This window comes from Vigna unguiculata, chromosome 8, assembly GCF_004118075.2.
Source record: "Vigna unguiculata cultivar IT97K-499-35 chromosome 8, ASM411807v1, whole genome shotgun sequence".
Classification (NCBI taxonomy): Eukaryota; Viridiplantae; Streptophyta; class Magnoliopsida; order Fabales; family Fabaceae; genus Vigna; species Vigna unguiculata.
This window is the reverse complement of record NC_040286.1, coordinates 24,462,099-24,484,252: the sequence shown is the minus strand read 5'-3', so window position 1 is coordinate 24,484,252 and position 22,154 is coordinate 24,462,099.

Here is a 22,154-nt window from a genome sequence, read left to right as displayed (position 1 = left end):
CGATCTGTGGACGACTTGTCTGGCCCAACCTGTCTAACCATGATCTATAATTAGGCGTTTGTCTCCTAATATGTTTATAACGAGAAAAAAAAGTCTTGGCCTACATGTTTGACGTTGACATTCAACGACTTATAAGAAACGGGAGTATCAAATGGTAACTTGTGAAACTCGACCGAAATTGTGAGGTGTACGACGAGTTGTGTGTCCTCGATGTGTGTGCTTATCTTATTAGAAATAATTTCTTGCGTGTTATGGAAGGCACAACATTTGTACAGATAAGAGTGTGATATCAATCAATATGTTGTGCCTCAAATTCTTTAATTACTTTCGAATATAAAGATGGAACACAATGTTATCAAGTAAGCTTACCAAGCTACATGAGCACATAACACGAAAGATTATTATTTGACAAATTAAAAGTTAACTTTCGATGTATTTTGTGAATTAATCATCATTTCTAAATGGTTAAACTGATAGAAAAATATAAAAACTCGTGACATGAGAAAACAATAAAATAACTTTATTTTTGATTCAAAGAAAAATTCATATATTTTTTTAAGCCTAAACATATTGCCTATAGCTTTCTGGGGTTCAAAGACTAAAAAAATAGTTGTAAAAATAGACCAACTTTGTTTCTTCCTAATAGTTATTTATTTGATATTTTTCCTAGTTTTAGTGAGACATTAAATAAGGCAATAAAATAAAGGTTTTATATTTTCAACGCATATTTTACAAACTAATAGGCAAAACGCATTACAAAAAAAAAAAAATAATTTCTAAAATGTAATTCCGCAGCCGGGAGTTGAACCCGGATTTCAATTTGTGAAATCAACCTGGTGTGCTACTGCGGAATCTTTGATGTTAAAGTGCATAATCAATTATTTAAATTTTTTTCTACATGAAAGCATTGCAGTAGGCTAAAATTTACCATTTTTAATTTTTCACTCATATAACTTTGTTGCACATTACCGCAAACGTGTTGTATATTTGGACAATTTTTGCCTTCCCTTTATCAGAAATATCCTTTCCACCATAATATTTTCGTGGTTTATTAAATAAATACAAAAAATATTATCACTTTACGTGTGGAATATCTAAAGAAACAAGAAATATAAATTGCAATCAAAGAAATTGAAACTAGTGAGAATTTGTGTCTAGATTATCATTGGTTCCCTTAGAGTTGATCTACAACTCGTCTTTGTTATGGTTGTATAATTATCCTAAGCTTGAAGGCCGAGGTTGCGAACAACGATCTGTGGACGACTTGTCTGGCCCAACCTGTCTAACCATGATCTATAATTAGGCGTTTGTCTCCTAATATGTTTATAACGAGAAAAAAAAGTCTTGGCCTACATGTTTGACGTTGACATTCAACGACTTATAAGAAACGGGAGTATCAAATGGTAACTTGTGAAACTCGACCGAAATTGTGAGGTGTACGACGAGTTGTGTGTCCTCGATGTGTGTGCTTATCTTATTAGAAATAATTTCTTGCGTGTTATGGAAGGCACAACATTTGTACAGATAAGAGTGTGATATCAATCAATATGTTGTGCCTCAAATTCTTTAATTACTTTCGAATATAAAGATGGAACACAATGTTATCAAGTAAGCTTACCAAGCTACATGAGCACATAACACGAAAGATTATTATTTGACAAATTAAAAGTTAACTTTCGATGTATTTTGTGAATTAATCATCATTTCTAAATGGTTAAACTGATAGAAAAATATAAAAACTCGTGACATGAGAAAACAATAAAAGAACTTTATTTTTGATTCAAAGAAAAATTCATATATTTTTTTAAGCCTAAACATATTGCCTATAGCTTTCTGGGGTTCAAAGACTAAAAAAATAGTTGTAAAAATAGACCAACTTTGTTTCTTCCTAATAGTTATTTATTTGATATTTTTCCTAGTTTTAGTGAGACATTAAATAAGGCAATAAAATAAAGGTTTTATATTTTCAATGCATATTTTACAAACTAATGGGCAAAACGCATTACAAAAAAAGAATAATAATTTCTAAAATGTAATTCCGCAGCCGGGAGTTGAACCCGGATTTCAATTTGTGAAATTAACCTGGTGTGCTACTGCGGAATCTTTGATGTTAAAGTGCATAATCAATTATTTAAATTTTTTTCTACATGAAAGCATTGCACTAGGCTAAAATTTACCATTTTTAATTTTTCACTCATATAACTTTGTTGCACATTATCACAAACGAGTTGTATATTGGACAATTTTTTAAGCCTAAACATATTGCCTATAGCTTTCTGGGGTTCAAAGACTAAAAAAATAGTTGTAAAAATAGACCAACTTTGTTTCTTCCTAATAGTTATTTATTTGATATTTTTCCTAGTTTTAGTGAGACATTAAATAAGGCAATAAAATAAAGGTTTTATATTTTCAATGCATATTTTACAAACTAATGGGCAAAACGCATTACAAAAAAAGAATAATAATTTCTAAAATGTAATTCCGCAGCCGGGAGTTGAACCCGGATTTCAATTTGTGAAATTAACCTGGTGTGCTACTGCGGAATCCTTGATGTTAAAGTGCATAATCAATTATTTAAATTTTTTTCTACATGAAAGCATTGCAGTAGGCTAAAATTTACCATTTTTAATTTTTCACTCATATAACTTTGTTGCACATTACCACAAACGAGTTGTATATTTGGACAATTTTTGCCTTCCCTTTATCAGAAATATCCTTTCCACCATAATATTTTCGTTGTTTATTAAATAAATACAAAAAATATTATCACTTTACGTGTGGAATATCTAAAGAAACAAGAAATAGAAATTGCAATCAAAGAAATTGAAACTAGTGAGAATTTGTGTATAGATTACCATTGGTTCCCTTAGAGTTTATCTACAACTCGTCTTTGTTACGGTTGTATAATTATCCTAAGCTTGAAGGCCGAGCTTGCGAACAACGATCTGTGGACGACTTGTTTGGCCCAACCTGTCTAACCATGATCTGTAATTAGGCGTTTGTCTCCTAATATGTTTATAACGAGAAAAAAAAGTCTTGGCCTACATGTTTGACGTTGACATTCAACGACTTATAAGAAACGGGAGTATCAAATGGTAACTTGTGAAACTCGACCGAAATTGTGAGGTGTACGACGAGTTGTGTGTCCTCGATGTGTGTGCTTATCTTATTAGAAATAATTTCTTACGTGTTATGGAAGGCACAACACTTGTACAGATAAGAGTGTGATATCAATCAATATGTTGTACCTCAAATTCTTTAATTACTTTCGAATATAAAGATGGAACACAATGTTATCAAGTAAGCTTACCAAGCTACATGAGCACATAACACGAAAGATTATTATTTGACAAATTAAAAGTTAACTTTCGATGTATTTTGTGAATAATAAAATTAAGAGTCGATTAATCATCATTTCTAAATGGTTAAACTGATAGAAAAATATAAAAACTCGTGACACGAGAAAACAATAAAAGAACTTTATTTTTGATTCAAAGAAAAATTCATATATTTTTTTAAGCCTAAACATATTGCCTATAGCTTTCTGGGGTTCAAAGACTAAAAAAATAGTTGTAAAAATAGACCAACTTTGTTTCTTCGTAAAAGTTATTTATTTGATATTTTTCCTAGTTTTAGTGAGACATTAAATAAGGCAATAGAATAAAGGTTTTATATTTTCAACGCATATTTTACAAACTAATGGGCAAAACGCATTACAAAAAAAGAATAATAATTTCTAAAATGTAATTCCGCAGCCGGGAGTTGAACCCAGATTTCAATTTGTGAAATCAACCTGGTGTGCTACTGCGGAATCTTTGATGTTAAAGTGCATAATCAATTATTTAAATTTTTTTCTACATGAAAGCATTGCAGTAGGCTAAAATTTACCATTTTTAATTTTTCACTCATATAACTTTGTTGCACATTACCGCAAACGTGTTGTATATTTGGACAATTTTTGCCTTCCCTTTATCAGAAATATCCTTTCCACCATAATATTTTCGTGGTTTATTAAATAAATACAAAAAATATTATCACTTTACGTGTGGAATATCTAAAGAAACAAGAAATATAAATTGCAATCAAAGAAATTGAAACTAGTGAGAATTTGTGTCTAGATTATCATTGGTTCCCTTAGAGTTGATCTACAACTCGTCTTTGTTACGGTTGTATAATTATCCTAAGCTTGAAGGCCGAGGTTGCGAACAACGATCTGTGGACGACTTGTCTGGCCCAACCTGTCTAACCATGATCTATAATTAGGCGTTTGTCTCCTAATATGTTTATAACGAGAAAAAAAAGTCTTGGCCTACATGTTTGACGTTGACATTCAACGACTTATAAGAAACGGGAGTATCAAATGGTAACTTGTGAAACTCGACCGAAATTGTGAGGTGTACGACGAGTTGTGTGTCTTCGATGTGTGTGCTTATCTTATTAGAAATAATTTCTTACGTGTTATGGAAGGCACAACACTTGTACAGATAAGAGTGTGATATCAATCAATATGTTGTACCTCAAATTCTTTAATTACTTTCGAATATAAAGATGGAACACAATGTTATCAAGTAAGCTTACCAAGCTACATGAGCACATAACACGAAAGATTATTATTTGACAAATTAAAAGTTAACTTTCGATGTATTTTGTGAATAATAAAATTAAGAGTCGATTAATCATCATTTCTAAATGGTTAAACTGATAGAAAAATATAAAAACTCGTGACACGAGAAAACAATAAAAGAACTTTATTTTTGATTCAAAGAAAAATTCATATATTTTTTTAAGCCTAAACATATTGCCTATAGCTTTCTGGGGTTCAAAGACTAAAAAAATAGTTGTAAAAATAAACCAACTTTGTTTCTTCGTAAAAGTTATTTATTTGATATTTTTCCTAGTTTTAGTGAGACATTAAATAAGGCAATAGAATAAAGGTTTTATATTTTCAACGCATATTTTACAAACTAATGGGCAAAACGCATTACAAAAAAAGAATAATAATTTCTAAAATGTAATTCCGCAGCCGGGAGTTGAACCCGGATTTCAATTTGTGAAATCAACCTGGTGTGCTACTGCGGAATCTTTGATGTTAAAGTGCATAATCAATTATTTAAATTTTTTTCTACATGAAAGCATTGCAGTAGGCTAAAATTTACCATTTTTAATTTTTCACTCATATAACTTTGTTGCACATTACCGCAAACGTGTTGTATATTTGGACAATTTTTGCCTTCCCTTTATCGGAAATATCCTTTCCACCATAATATTTTCGTGGTTTATTAAATAAATACAAAAAATATTATCACTTTACGTGTGGAATATCTAAAGAAACAAGAAATATAAATTGCAATCAAAGAAATTGAAACTAGTGAGAATTTGTGTCTAGATTATCATTGGTTCCCTTAGAGTTGATCTACAACTCGTCTTTGTTACGGTTGTATAATTATCCTAAGCTTGAAGGCCGAGGTTGCGAACAACGATCTGTGGACGACTTGTCTGGCCCAACCTGTCTAACCATGATCTATAATTAGGCGTTTGTCTCCTAATATGTTTATAACGAGAAAAAAAAGTCTTGGCCTACATGTTTGACGTTGACATTCAACGACTTATAAGAAACGGGAGTATCAAATGGTAACTTGTGAAACTCAACCGAAATTGTGAGGTGTACGACGAGTTGTGTGTCCTCGATGTGTGTGCTTATCTTATTAGAAATAATTTCTTGCGTGTTATGGAAGGCACAACATTTGTACAGATAAGAGTGTGATATCAATCAATATGTTGTGCCTCAAATTCTTTAATTACTTTCGAATATAAAGATGGAACACAATGTTATCAAGTAAGCTTACCAAGCTACATGAGCACATAACACGAAAGATTATTATTTGACAAATTAAAAGTTAACTTTCGATGTATTTTGTGAATTAATCATCATTTCTAAATGGTTAAACTGATAGAAAAATATAAAAACTCGTGACATGAGAAAACAATAAAAGAACTTTATTTTTGATTCAAAGAAAAATTCATATATTTTTTTAAGCCTAAACATATTGCCTATAGCTTTCTGGGGTTCAAAGACTAAAAAAATAGTTGTAAAAATAGACCAACTTTGTTTCTTCCTAATAGTTATTTATTTGATATTTTTCCTAGTTTTAGTGAGACATTAAATAAGGCAATAAAATAAAGGTTTTATATTTTCAATGCATATTTTACAAACTAATGGGCAAAACGCATTACAAAAAAAGAATAATAATTTCTAAAATGTAATTCCGCAGCCGGGAGTTGAACCCGGATTTCAATTTGTGAAATTAACCTGGTGTGCTACTGCGGAATCTTTGATGTTAAAGTGCATAATCAATTATTTAAATTTTTTTCTACATGAAAGCATTGCACTAGGCTAAAATTTACCATTTTTAATTTTTCACTCATATAACTTTGTTGCACATTACCGCAAACGTGTTGTATATTTGGACAATTTTTGCCTTCCCTTTATCAGAAATATCCTTTCCACCATAATATTTTCGTGGTTTATTAAATAAATACAAAAAATATTATCACTTTACGTGTGGAATATCTAAAGAAACAAGAAATATAAATTGCAATCAAAGAAATTGAAACTAGTGAGAATTTGTGTCTAGATTATCATTGGTTCCCTTAGAGTTGATCTACAACTCGTCTTTGTTACGGTTGTATAATTATCCTAAGCTTGAAGGCCGAGGTTGCGAACAACGATCTGTGGACGACTTGTCTGGCCCAACCTGTCTAACCATGATCTATAATTAGGCGTTTGTCTCCTAATATGTTTATAACGAGAAAAAAAAGTCTTGGCCTACATGTTTGACGTTGACATTCAACGACTTATAAGAAACGGGAGTATCAAATGGTAACTTGTGAAACTCAACCGAAATTGTGAGGTGTACGACGAGTTGTGTGTCCTCGATGTGTGTGCTTATCTTATTAGAAATAATTTCTTGCGTGTTATGGAAGGCACAACATTTGTACAGATAAGAGTGTGATATCAATCAATATGTTGTGCCTCAAATTCTTTAATTACTTTCGAATATAAAGATGGAACACAATGTTATCAAGTAAGCTTACCAAGCTACATGAGCACATAACACGAAAGATTATTATTTGACAAATTAAAAGTTAACTTTCGATGTATTTTGTGAATTAATCATCATTTCTAAATGGTTAAACTGATAGAAAAATATAAAAACTCGTGACATGAGAAAACAATAAAAGAACTTTATTTTTGATTCAAAGAAAAATTCATATATTTTTTTAAGCCTAAACATATTGCCTATAGCTTTCTGGGGTTCAAAGACTAAAAAAATAGTTGTAAAAATAGACCAACTTTGTTTCTTCCTAATAGTTATTTATTTGATATTTTTCCTAGTTTTAGTGAGACATTAAATAAGGCAATAAAATAAAGGTTTTATATTTTCAATGCATATTTTACAAACTAATGGGCAAAACGCATTACAAAAAAAGAATAATAATTTCTAAAATGTAATTCCGCAGCCGGGAGTTGAACCCGGATTTCAATTTGTGAAATTAACCTGGTGTGCTACTGCGGAATCTTTGATGTTAAAGTGCATAATCAATTATTTAAATTTTTTTCTACATGAAAGCATTGCAGTAGGCTAAAATTTACCATTTTTAATTTTTCACTCATATAACTTTGTTGCACATTATCACAAACGAGTTGTATATTTGGACAATTTTTGCCTTCCCTTTATCAGAAATATCCTTTCCACCATAATATTTTCGTGGTTTATTAAATAAATACAAAAAATATTATCACTTTACGTGTGGAATATCGAAAGAAACAAGAAATAGAAATTGCAATCAAAGAAATTGAAACTAGTGAGAATTTGTGTATAGATTACCATTGGTTCCCTTAGAGTTGATCTACAACTCGTCTTTGTTACGGTTGTATAATTATCCTAAGCTTGAAGGCCGAGCTTGCGAACAACGATCTGTGGACGACTTGTCTGGCCCAACCTGTCTAACCATGATCTGTAATTAGGCGTTTGTCTCCTAATATGTTTATAACGAGAAAAAAAAGTCTTGGCCTACATGTTTGACGTTGACATTCAACGACTTATAAGAAACGGGAGTATCAAATGGTAACTTGTGAAACTCGACCGAAATTGTGAGGTGTACGACGAGTTGTGTGTCCTCGATGTGTGTGCTTATCTTATTAGAAATAATTTCTTACGTGTTATGGAAGGCACAACACTTGTACAGATAAGAGTGTGATATCAATCAATATGTTGTACCTCAAATTCTTTAATTACTTTCGAATATAAAGATGGAACACAATGTTATCAAGTAAGCTTACCAAGCTACATGAGCACATAACACGAAAGATTATTATTTGACAAATTAAAAGTTAACTTTCGATGTATTTTGTGAATAATAAAATTAAGAGTCGATTAATCATCATTTCTAAATGGTTAAACTGATAGAAAAATATAAAAACTTGTGACACGAGAAAACAATAAAAGAACTTTATTTTTGATTCAAAGAAAAATTCATATATTTTTTTAAGCCTAAACATATTGCCTATAGCTTTCTGGGGTTCAAAGACTAAAAAAATAGTTGTAAAAATAGACCAACTTTGTTTCTTCCTAATTGTTATTTATTTGATATTTTTCCTAGTTTTAGTGAGACATTAAATAAGGCAATAAAATAAAGGTTTTATATTTTCAATGCATATTTTACAAACTAATGGGCAAAACGCATTACAAAAAAAGAATAATAATTTCTAAAATGTAATTCCGCAGCCGGGAGTTGAACCCGGATTTCAATTTGTGAAATTAACCTAGTGTGCTACTGCGGAATCTTTGATGTTAAAGTGCATAATCAATTATTTAAATTTTTTTCTACATGAAAGCATTGCAGTAAGCTAAAATTTACCATTTTTAATTTTTCACTCATATAACTTTGTTGCACATTACCACAAACGAGTTGTATATTTGGACAATTTTTGCCTTCCCTTTATCAGAAATATCCTTTCCACCATAATATTTTTGCGGTTTATTAAATAAATACAAAAAATATTATCACTTTACGTGTGGAATATCTAAAGAAACAAGAAATATAAATTGCAATCAAAGAAATTGAAACTAGTGAGAATTTGTGTCTAGATTACCGTTGGTTCCCTTAGAGTTGATCTACAACTCGTCTTTGTTATGGTTGTATAACTTATCCTAAGCTTGAAGGCTAAGGTTGCGAACAACGATCTGTGGATGACTTGTCTTGCCCAACCTGTCTAACCATGATCTATAATTAGGCGTTTGTCTCCTAATATGTTTATAACGAGAAAAAAAGTCTTGGCCTACATGTTTGACGTTGACATTCAACGACTTATAAGAAACGGGAGTATCAAATGGTAACTTGTGAAACTCGACCGAAATTGTGAGGTGTACGACGAGTTGTGTGTCCTCGATGTGTGTGCTTATCTTATTAGAAATAATTTCTTACGTGTTATGGAAGGCACAACATTTGTACAGATTAGAGTGTGATATCAATCAATATGTTGTGCCTCAAATTCTTTAATTACTTTCGAATATAAAGATGGAACACAATGTTATGAAGTAAGCTTACCAAGCTACATGAGCACATAACACGAAAGATTATTATTTGACAAATTAAAAGTTAACTTTCGATGTATTTTGTGAATAATAAAATTAAGAGTCGATTAATCATCATTTCTAAATGGCTAAACTGATAGAAAAATATAAAAACTCGTGACACGAGAAAACAATAAAAGAACTGTATTTTTGATTCAAAGAAAAATTCATATATTTTTTTAAGCATAAACATATTGCCTATAGCTTTCTGGGGTTCAAAGACTAAAAAAATAGTTGTAAAAATAGACCAATTTTGTTTCTTCGTAATGGTTATTTATTTGATATTTTTCCTAGTTGTAGTCAAACATTAAATAACGCAATAAAAGAAAGGTTTTATATTTTCAACGCATATTTTACAAACTAATGTGCAAAACGCATTACAAAAAAAGAATAATAATTTCTAAAATGTAATTCCGCAGTCGGGAGTTGAACCCGGATTTCAATTTGTGAAATTAACCTGGTGTGCTACTGCAGATGCTTTGATGATAAAGTGCATACTCAATTATTTCAATTATTTTCTACATGAAAGCATTGCAGTAAGCTAAAATTTACCATTTTTAATTTTTCACTCATATAACTTTGTTGCACATTACCACAAACGAGTTGTATATTTGGACAATTTTTGCCTTCCCTTTATCAGAAATATCCTATCCACCATAATATTTTTGCGGTTTATTAAATAAATACAAAAAATATTATCACTTTACGTGTGGAATATCTAAAGAAACAAGAAATATAAATTGCAATCAAAGAAATTGAAACTAGTGAGAATTTGTGTCTAGATTACCGTTGGTTCCCTTAGAGTTGATCTACAACTCGTCTTTGTTACGGTAGTATAACTTATCCTAAGCTTGAAGGCTAAGGTTGCGAACAACGATCTGTGGATGACTTGTCTTGCCCAACCTGTCTAACCATGATCTATAATTAGGCGTTTGTCTCCTAATATGTTTATAACGAGAAAAAAAGTCTTGGCCTACATGTTTGACGTTGACATTCAACGACTTATAAGAAACGGGAGTATCAAATGGTGACTTGTGAAACTCGACCGAAATTGTGAGGTGTACGACGAGTTGTGTGTCCTCGATGTGTGTGCTTATCTTATTAGAAATAATTTCTTGCGTGTTATGGAAGGCACAACACTTGTACAGATAAGAGTGTGATATCAATCAATATGTTGTACCTCAAATTCTTTAATTACTTTCGACAATAGAGGTGGAACACAATGTTATCAAGTAAGCTTACCAAGCTTCATGAGCACATAACACGAAAGATTATTATTTGACAAATTAAAAGTTAACTTCCGATGTATTTTGTGAATAATAAAATTAAGAGTCGATTAATCATCATTTCAAAATGGCTAAACTGATAGAAAAATATAAAAACTCGTGACACGAGAAAACAATAAAAGAACTGTATTTTTGATTCAAAGAAAAATTCATATATTTTTTTAAGCATAAACATATTGCCTATAGCTTTCTGGGGTTCAAAGACTAAAAAAATAGTTGTAAAAATAGACCAATTTTGTTTCTTCGTAATGGTTATTTATTTGATATTTTTCCTAGTTGTAGTCAAACATTAAATAACGCAATAAAAGAAAGGTTTTATATTTTCAACGCATATTTCACAAACTAATGTGCAAAACACATTACAAAAAAAGAATAATAATTTCTAAAATGTAATTCCGCAGCCGGGAGTTGAACCCGGATTTCAATTTGTGAAATTAACCTGGTGTGCTACTGCGGAATCTTTGATGTTAAAGTGCATAATCAATTATTTAAATGTTTTTCTACATGAAAGCATTGCAGTAGGCTAAAATTTACCATTTTTAATTTTTCACTCATATAACTTTGTTGCACATTACCGCAAACGTGTTGTATATTTGGACAATTTTTGCCTTCCCTTTATCAGAAATATCCTTTCCACCATAATATTTTCGTGGTTTATTAAATAAATACAAAAAATATTATCACTTTACGTGTGGAATATCTAAAGAAACAAGAAATATAAATTGCAATCAAAGAAATTGAAACTGGTGAGAATTTGTGTCTAGATTATCATTGGTTCCCTTAGAGTTGATCTACAACTCGTCTTTGTTACGGTTGTATAATTATCCTAAGCTTGAAGGCCGAGGTTGCGAACAACGATCTGTGGAGGACTTGTCTTGCCCAACCTGTCTAACCATGATCTATAATTAGGCGTTTGTCTCCTAATATGTTTATAACGAGAAAAAAAGTCTTGGCCTACATGTTTGACGTTGACATTCAACGACTTATAAGAAACGGGAGTATCAAATGGTGACTTGTGAAACTCGACCGAAATTGTGAGGTGTACGACGAGTTGTGTGTCCTCCATGTGTGTGCTTATCTTATTAGAAATAATTTCTTGCGTGTTATGGAAGGCACAACACTTGTACAGATAAGAGTGTGATATCAATCAATATGTTGTACCTCAAATTCTTTAATTACTTTCGACAATAGAGGTGGAACACAATGTTATCAAGTAAGCTTACCAAGCTACATGAGCACATAACACGAAAGATTATTATTTGACAAATTAAAAGTTCACTTTCGATGTATTTTGTGAATAATAAAATTAAGAGTCGATTAATCATCATTTCTAAATGGCTAAACTGATAGAAAAATATAAAAACTCGTGACACGAGAAAACAATAAAAGAACTTTATTTTTGATTCAAAGAAAAATTCATATATTTTTTTAAGCCTAAACATATTACCTATAGCTTTCTGGGGTTCAAAGACTAAAAAAATAGTTGTAAAAATAGACCAATTTTGTTTCTTCGTAATGGTTATTTATTTGATATTTTTCCTAGTTGTAGTCAAACATTAAATAACGCAATAAAAGAAAGGTTTTATATTTTCAACGCATATTTTACAAACTAATGTGCAAAACGCATTACAAAAAAAGAATAATAATTTCTAAAATGTAATTCCGTAGCCGAGAGTTGAACCCGGATTTCAATTTGTGAAATTGACCTGGTGTGCTACTGCGGATGCTTTGATGTTAAAGTGCATAATCATTTATTTCAATTTTTTTCTACATGAAAGCATTGCATTAGGCTAAAATTAACCATTTTTAATTTTTCACTCATATAACTTTGTTGCACATTACCACAAACGAGTTGTATATTTGGACAATTTTTGCCTTCCCTTTATCAGAAATATCCTTTCCACCATAATATTTTTGCGGTTTATTAAATAAATACAAAAAATATTATCACTTTACGTGTGGAATATCTAAAGAAACAAGAAATATAAATTGCAATCCAAGAAATTGAAACTAGTGAGAATTTGTGTCTAGATTACCGTTGGTTCCCTTAGAGTTGATCTATAACTCGTCTTTGTTACGGTTGTATAACTTATCCTAAGCTTGAAGGCCGAGGTTGCGAACAACGATCTGTGGACGACTTGTCTTGCCCAACCTGTCTAACCATGATATATAATTAGGCGTTTCTCTCCTAATATGTTTATAACGAGAAAAAAAGTCTTGGCCTACATGTTTGACGTTGACATTCAACGACTTATAAGAAACGGGAGTATCAAATGGTGACTTGTGAAACTCGACCGAAATTGTGAGGTGTATGACGAGTTGTGTGTCCTGGATGTGTGTGCTTATCTTATTATAAATAATTTCTTGCGTGTTATGGAAGGCACAACACTTGTACAGATAAGAGTGTGATATCAATCAATATGTTGTACCTCAAATTCTTGAATTACTTTCAACTATAGAGGTGGAACACAATGTTATCAAGTAAGCTTACCAAGCTACATGAGCACATAACACGAAAGATTATTATTTGACAAATTAAAAGTTAACTTTCGATGTATTTTGTGAATAATAAAATTAAGAGTCGATTAATCATCATTTCTAAATGGCTAAACTGATAGAAAAATATAAAAACTCGTTACACGAGAAAACAATAAAAGAACTTTATTTTTGATACAAAGAAAAATTCATATATTTTTTTAAGCCTAAACATATTACCTATAGCTTTCTGGGGTTCAAAGACTAAAAAAATAGTTGTAAAAATAGACCAATTTTGTTTCTTCGTAATGGTTATTTATTTGATATTTTTCCTAGTTGTAGTCAAACATTAAATAACGCAATAAAAGAAAGGTTTTATATTTTCAACGCATATTTTACAAACTAATGTGCAAAACGCATTACAAAAAAAGAATAATAATTTCTAAAATGTAATTCCGCAGCCGGGAGTTGAACCCGAATTTCAATTTGTGAAATTAACCTGGTGTGCTACTTCGAATGCTTTGATGATAAAGTGCATACTCAATTATTTCAATTATTTTCTACATGAAAGCATTGCACTAGGCTAAAATTTACCATTTTTAATTTTTCACTCATATAACTTTGTTGCACATTACCACAAACGAGTTGTATATTTGGACAATTTTTGCCTTCCCTTTATCAGAAATATCCTTTCCACCATAATATTTTTGTGGTTTATTAAATAAATACAAAAAATATTATCACTTTACGTGTGGAATATCTAAAGAAACAAGAAATATAAATTGCAATCAAAGAAATTGAAACTAGTGAGAATTTGTGTCTAGATTACCGTTGGTTCCCTTAGAGTTGATCTCCAACTCGTCTTTGTTACGGTTGTATAACTTATCCTAAGCTTGAAGGCCGAGATTGCGAAAAACGATCTGTGGACGACTTGTCTTGCCCAACCTGTCTAACCATGATCTATAATTAGGCGTTTGTCTCCTAATATGTTTATAACGAGAAAAAGAGTCTTGGCCTACATGTTTGACGTTGACATTCAACGACTTATAAGAAACGGGAGTATCAAATGGTGACTTGTGAAACTCGACCGAAATTGTGAGGTGTACGACAAGTTGTGTGTCCTCGATGTGTGTGCTTATCTTATTAGAAATAATTTCTTGCGTGTTATGGAAGGCACAACACTTGTACAGATAAGAGTGTGATATCAATCAATATGTTGTACCTCAAATTCTTGAATTACTTTCGACTATAGAGGTGGAACACAATGTTATCAAGTAAGCTTACCAAGCTACATGAGCACATAACACGAAAGATTATTATTTGACAAATTAAAAGTTAACTTTCGATGTATTTTGTGAATAATAAAATTAAGAGTCGATTAATCATCATTTCTAAATGGCTAAACTGATAGAAAAATATAAAAACTCGTGACACAAGAAAACAATAAAAGAACTTTATTTTTGATTCAAAGAAAAATTCATATATTTTTTTAAGCCTAAACATATTGCCTATAGCTTTCTGGGGTTCAAAGACTAAAAAAATAGTCGTAAAAATAGACCAATTTTGTTTCTTCGTAATGGTTATTTATTTGATATTTTTCCTAGTTATAGTCAAACATTAAATAAGGCAATAAAATAAAGGTTTTATATTTTCAACGCATATTTTACAAACTCATGTGCAAAACGCATTACAAAAAAAGAATAATAATTTCTAAAATGTAATTCCGCAGCCGGGAGTTGAACCCGAATTTCAATTTGTGAAATTAAACTGGTGTGCTACTGCGGATGCTTTGATGTTAAAGTGCATACTCAATTCTTTAAATTATTTTCTACATGAAAGCATTGCAGTAGGCTAAAGTTTACCATTTTTAATTTTTCACTCATATAACTTTGTTGCACATTACCACAAACGAGTTGTATATTTGGAAAATTTTTGCCTTCCCTTTATCAGAAATATCTTGTCCCCCATAATATTTTTGTGGTTTATTAAATAAATACAAAAAATATTATCACTTTACGTGTGGAATATCTAAAGAAACAAGAAATATAAATTGCAATCAAAGAAATTGAAACTAGTGAGAATTTGTGTCTAGATTACCATTGGTTCCCTTAGAGTTGATCTACAACTCGTCTTTGTTACGGTTGTATAACTTATCCTAAGCTTGAAGGCCGAGGTTGCGAACAACGATCTGTGGACGACTTGTCTTGCCCAACCTGTCTAACCATGATCTATAATTAGGCGTTTCTCTCCTAATATGTTTATAACGAGGAAAAAAGTGTTGGCATACATGTTTGACGTTGACATTCAACGACTTATAAGAAACGGGAGTATCAAATGGTGACTTGTGAAACTCGACCGAAATTGTGAGGTGTACGACGAGTTGAGTGATCTCGATGTGTGTGTTTATCTTATTAGAAATAATTTCTTGCGTGTTATGGAAGGCAAAACACTTGTACAGATAAGAGTGTGATATCAATCAATATGTTGTACCTCAAATTCTTTAATTACTTTCGACTATAGAGGTGGAACACAATGTTATCAAGTAAGCTTACCAAGCTACATGAGCACATAACACGAAAGATTATTATTTGACAAATTAAAAGTTAACTTTCGATGTATTTTGTGAATAATAAAATTAAGAGTCGATTAATCATCATTTCTAAATGGTTAAACTGATAGAAAAATATAAAAACTCGTGACACGAGAAAACAATAAAAGAACTTCATTTTTTATTCAAAGAAAAATTCATATATTTTTTTAAGCCTAAACATATTGCCTATAGCTTTCTGGGGTTCAAAGACTAAAAAAAATAGTTGTAAAAATAGACCAATTTTGTTTCTTCGTAATGGTGATTTATTTGATATTTTTCCTAGTTGTAGTCAAACATTAAATAACGCAATAAAATAAAGGTTTTATATTTTCAACGCATATTTTACAAACTAATGTGCAAAACGCATTACAAAAAAAGAATAATAATTTCTGAAATGTAATTCCGCAGCCGGGAATTGAACCCGGATTTCAATTTGTGAAATTAACCTGGTGTGCTACTGCGGATGCTTTGATGTGCACACTCAATTATTTCAATTATTTTCTACATGAAAGCATTGCAGTAGGCTAAAATTTACCATTATTTATTTTTCACTCATATAACTTTGTTGCACATTACCACAAACGAGTTGTATATTTGGACAATTTTTGCCTTCCCTTGATCAGGAATATCCTTTCCACCATAATATTTTTGTGGTTTATTAAATATATACAAAAAATATTATCACTTTACGTGTGGAATATCTAAAGAAACTAGAAATATAAATTGCAATCAAAGAAATTGAAACTAGTGAGAATTTGTGTCTAGATTACCATTGGTTCCCTTAGAGTTGATCTACAACTCGTCTTTGTTACGATTGTATAACTTATCCTAAGCTTGAAGGCCGAGGCTGCGAACAACGATCTGTGGACGACTTGTCTTGCCCAACCTGTCTAACCATGATCTTTAATTAGGCGTTTGTCTCCTAATATGTTTATAACGAGGAAAAAAGTCTTGGCATACATGTTTGACGTTGACATTCAACGACTTATAAGAAACGGGAGTATCAAATGGTGACTTGTGAAACTCGACCGAAATTGTGAGGTGTACGACGAGTTGTGTGACCTCGATGTGTGTGTTTATCTTATTAGAAATAATTTCTTGCGTGTTCTGGAAGGCAAAACACTTGTACAGATAAGAGTGTGATATCAATCAATATGTTGTACCTCAAATTCTTTAATTACTTTCGACTATAGAGGTGGAACACAATGTTATCAAGTAAGCTTACCAAGCTATATGAGCACATAACACGAAAGATTATTATTTGACAAATTAAAAGTTAACTTTCGATGTATTTTGTGAATAATAAAATTAAGAGTCGATTAATCATCCTTTCTAAATGGTTAAACTGATAGAAAAATATAAAAACTCGTGACATGAGAAAACAATAAAAGAACTTTATTTTTGATTCAAAGAAAAATTCATATATTTTTTTAAGCCTAAACATATTGCCTATAGCTTTCTGGGGTTCAAAGACTAAAAAGATAGTTGTAAAAATAGACCAATTTTGTTTCTTCGTAATGGTTATTTATTTGATATTTTTCCTAGTTGTAGTCAAACATTAAATAACGCAATAAAATAAAGGTTTTATATTTTCAACGCATATTTTACAAACTAATGTGCAAAACGCATTACAAAAAAAGAATAATAATTTCTAAAATGTAATTCCGCAGCCGGGAGTTGAACCCGGATTTCAATTTGTGAAATTAACCTGGTGTGCTACTGTGAATGCTTTGATGTGCATAATCAATTATTTAAATTATTTTCTACATGAAAGCATTGCAGTAGGCTAAAATTTACCATTTTTTATTTTTCACTCATATAACTTTGTTGCACATTACCACAAACGAGTTGTATATTTGGACAATTTTTACCTTCCCTTTATCAGAAATATCCTTTCCACCATAATATTTTTGTGTTTTATTAAATAAATACAAAAAATATTATCACTTTACGTGTGGAAAATCTAAAGAAACTAGAAATATAAATTGCAATCAAAGAAATTGAAACTAGTGAGAATTTGTGTCTAGATTACCATTGGTTCCCTTAGAGTTGATCTACAACTCGTCTTTGTTACGTTTGTATTACTTATCCTAAGCTTGAAGGCCGAGGTTGCGAACAACGATCTGTGGACGACTTGTCTTGCCCAACCTCTCTAACCATGATCTTTAATTAGGCGTTTGTCTCCTAATATGTTTATAACGAGGAAAAAAGCCTTGGCATACATGTTTGACGTTGACATTCAACGACTTATAAGAAACGGGAGTATCAAATGGTGACTTGTGAAACTCGACCGAAATTGTGAGGTGTACAACGAGTTGTGTGACCTCGATGTGTGTGTTTATCTTATTAGAAATAATTTATTGCGTGTTATGGAAGGCAAAACACTTGTACAGATAAGAGTGTGATATCAATCAATATGTTGTACCTCAAATTCTTTAATTACTTTCGACTATAGAGGTGGAACACAATGTTATCAAGTAAGCTTACCAAGGTATATGAGCACATAACACGAAAGATTATTATTTGACAAATTAAAAGTTAACTTTCGATGTATTTTGTGAATAATAAAATTAAGAGTCGATTAATCATCATTTCTAAACGGTTAAACTGATAGAAAAATATAAAAACTCTTGACACGAGAAAACAATAAAAGAACTTTATTTTTGATTCAAAGAAAAATTCATATATTTTTTTAAGCCTAAACATATTGCCTATAGCTTTCTGGGGTTCAAAGACTGAAAAAATAGTTGTAAAAATAGACCAATTTTGTTTCTTCGTAATGGTTATTTATTTGATATTTTTTCTAGTTGTAGTCAAACATTAAATAACGCAATAAAATAAAGGTTTTATATTTTCAACGCATATTTTACAAACTAATGTGCAAAACGCATTACAAAAAAAGAATAATAATTTCTAAAATGTAATTCCGCAGCCGGGAGTTGAACCCGGATTTCAATTTGTGAAATTAACCTGGTGTGCTACTGCGAATGCTTTGATGTGCATAATCAATTATTTAAATTATTGTCTACATGAAAGCATTGCAGTAGGCTAAAATTTACCATTTTTAATTTTTCACTCATATAACTTTGTTGCACATTACCACAAACGAGTTGTATATTTGGACAATTTTTGCCTTCCCTTTATCAGAAATATCATTTCCACCATAATATTTTTGTGGTTTATTAAATAAATACAAAAAATATTATCACTTTACGTGTGGAATATCTAAAGAAACTAGAAATATAAATTGCAATCAAAGAAATTGAAACTAGTGAAAATTTGTGTCTAGATTACCATTGGTTCCCTTAGAGTTGATCTACAATTCGTCTTTGTTACGGTTGTATAACTTATCCTAAGCTTGAAGGCCGAGGTTGCGAACAACGATCTGTGGACGACTTGTCTTGCCCAACCTGTCTAACCATGATCTTTAATTAGGCGTTTGTCTCCTAATATGTTTATAACGAGGAAAAAAGTCTTGGCATACATGTTTGACGTTGACATTCAACGACTTATAAGAAACGGGAGTATCAAATGGTGACTTGTGAAACTCGACCGAAATTGTCAGGTGTACGACGAGTTGTGTGACCTCGATGTGTGTGTTTATCTTATTAGAAATAATTTCTTGCGTGTTATGGAAGGCAAAACACTTGTACAGATAAGAGTGTGATATCAATCAATATGTTGTACCTCAAATTCTTTAATTACTTTCGACTATAGAGGTGGAACACAATGTTATCAAGTAAGCTTACCAAGCTACATGAGCACATAACACGAAAGATTATTATTTGACAAATTAAAAGTTAACTTTTGATGTATTTTGTGAATAATAAAATTAAGAGTCGATTAATCATCATTTCTAAATGGTTAAACTGATAGAAAAATATAAAAACTCGTGACACGAGAAAACAATAAAAGAACTTTATTTTTGATTCAAAGAAAAATTCATATATTTTTTTAAGCCTAAACATATTGCCTATAGCTTTCTGGGGTTCAAAGACTAAAAAAATAGTTGTAAAAATAGACCAATTTTGTTTCTTCGTATTGGTTATTTATTTGATATTTTTCCTGGTTGTAGTCAAACATTAAATAACGCAATAAAAGAAAGGTTTTATATTTTCAACGCATATTTTACAAACTAATGTGCAAAACGCATTACAAAAAAAGAATAATAATTTCTAAAATGTAATTCCGCAGCCGGGAGTTGAACCCGGATTTCAATTTGTGAAATTAACCTGGTGTGCTACTGCGGATGCTTTGATGTGCATAATCAATTATTTAAATTATTGTCTACATGAAAGCATTGCAGTAGGCTAAAATTTACCATTTTTAATTTTTCACTCATATAACTTTGTTGCATATTACCACAAACGAGTTGTATATTTGGACAATTTTTGCCTTCCCTTTATCAGAAATATCCTTTTCACCATAATATTTTTGTGGTTTATTAAATAAATACAAAAAATATTATCACTTTACGTGTGGAATATCTAAAGAAACAAGAAATATAAATTGCAATCAAAGAAATTGAAACTAGTGAGAATTTGTGTCTAGATTACCATTGGTTCCCTTAGAGTTGATCTACAACTCGTCTTTGTTACGGTTGTATAACTTATCCTAAGCTTGAAGGCCGAGGTTGCGAACAACGATCTGTGGACGACTTGTCTTGCCCAACCTGTCTAACCATGATCTTTAATTAGGCGTTTGTCTCCTAATATGTTTATAACGAGAAAAAAAGTCTTGGCCTACATGTTTGACGTTGACATTCAACGACTTATAAGAAACGGGAGTATCAAATGGTGACTTGTGAAACTCGACCGAAATTGTGAGGTGTACGACGAGTTGTGTGTCCTCGATGTGTGTGCTTATCTTATTAGAAATAATTTCTTGCGTGTTATGGAAGGCACAACACTTGTACAGAGAAGAGTGTGATATCAATCAATATGTTGTACCTCAAACTCATTAATTACTTTCGACTATAGAGGTGGAACACAATGTTATCAAGTAAGCTTACCAAGCTACATGAGCACATAACACGAAAGATTATTATTTGACAAATTAAAAGTTAACTTTCGATGTATTTTGTGAATAATAAAATTAAGAGTCGATTAATCATCATTTATAAATTGTTAATCTGATAGAAAAATATAAAAACTCGTGACACTAGAAAACAATAAAAGAACTTTATTTTTGATTCAAAGAAAAATTCATATATTTTTTTAAGCCTAAACATATTGCCTATAGTTTTCTGGGGTTCAAAGACTGAAAAAATAGTTGTAAAAATAGACCAATTTTGTTTCTTCGTAATGGTTATTTATTTGATATTTTTCCTAGTTGTAGTCAAACATTAAATAACGCAATAAAATAAAGCTTTTATATTTTCAACGCATATTTTACAAACTAATGTGCAAAACGCATTACAAAAAAAGAATAATAATTTCTAAAATGTAATTCCGCAGCCGAGAGTTGAACCCGGATTTCAATTTGTGAAATTAACCTGGTGTGCTACTGCGGATGCTTTGATGTTTAAGTGCATAATCAATTATTTAAATTATTTTCTACATGAAAGCATTGCACTAGGCTAAAATTTACCATTTTTAATTTTTCACTCATATAACTTTGTTGCACATTACCACAAACGAGTTGTATATTTGGACAATTTTTGCCTTCCCTTTATCAGAAATATCCTTTTCACCATAATATTTTTGTGGTTTATTAAATAAATACAAAACATATTATCACTTTACGTGTGGAATATCTAAAGAAACAAGAAAAATAAATTGCAATCAAAGAAATTGAAACTAGTGAGAATTTGTGTCTAGATTACCATTGGTTCCCTTAGAGTTGATCTATAACTCGTCTTTGTTATGGTTGTATAACTTATCCTAAGCTTGAAGGCCGAGGTTGCGAACAACGATCTGTGGACGACTTGTCTTGCCCAACCTGTCTAACTATGATCTATAATTAGGCGTTTGTCTCCTAATATGTTTATAACGAGAAAAAAAGTCTTGGCCTACATGTTTGACGTTGACATTCAACGACTTATAAGAAACGGGAGTATCAAATGGTGACTTGTGAAACTCGACCGAAATTGTGAGGTGTACGACGAGTTGTGTGTCCTCGATGTGTGTGCTTATCTTATTAGAAATAATTTCTTGCGTGTTATGG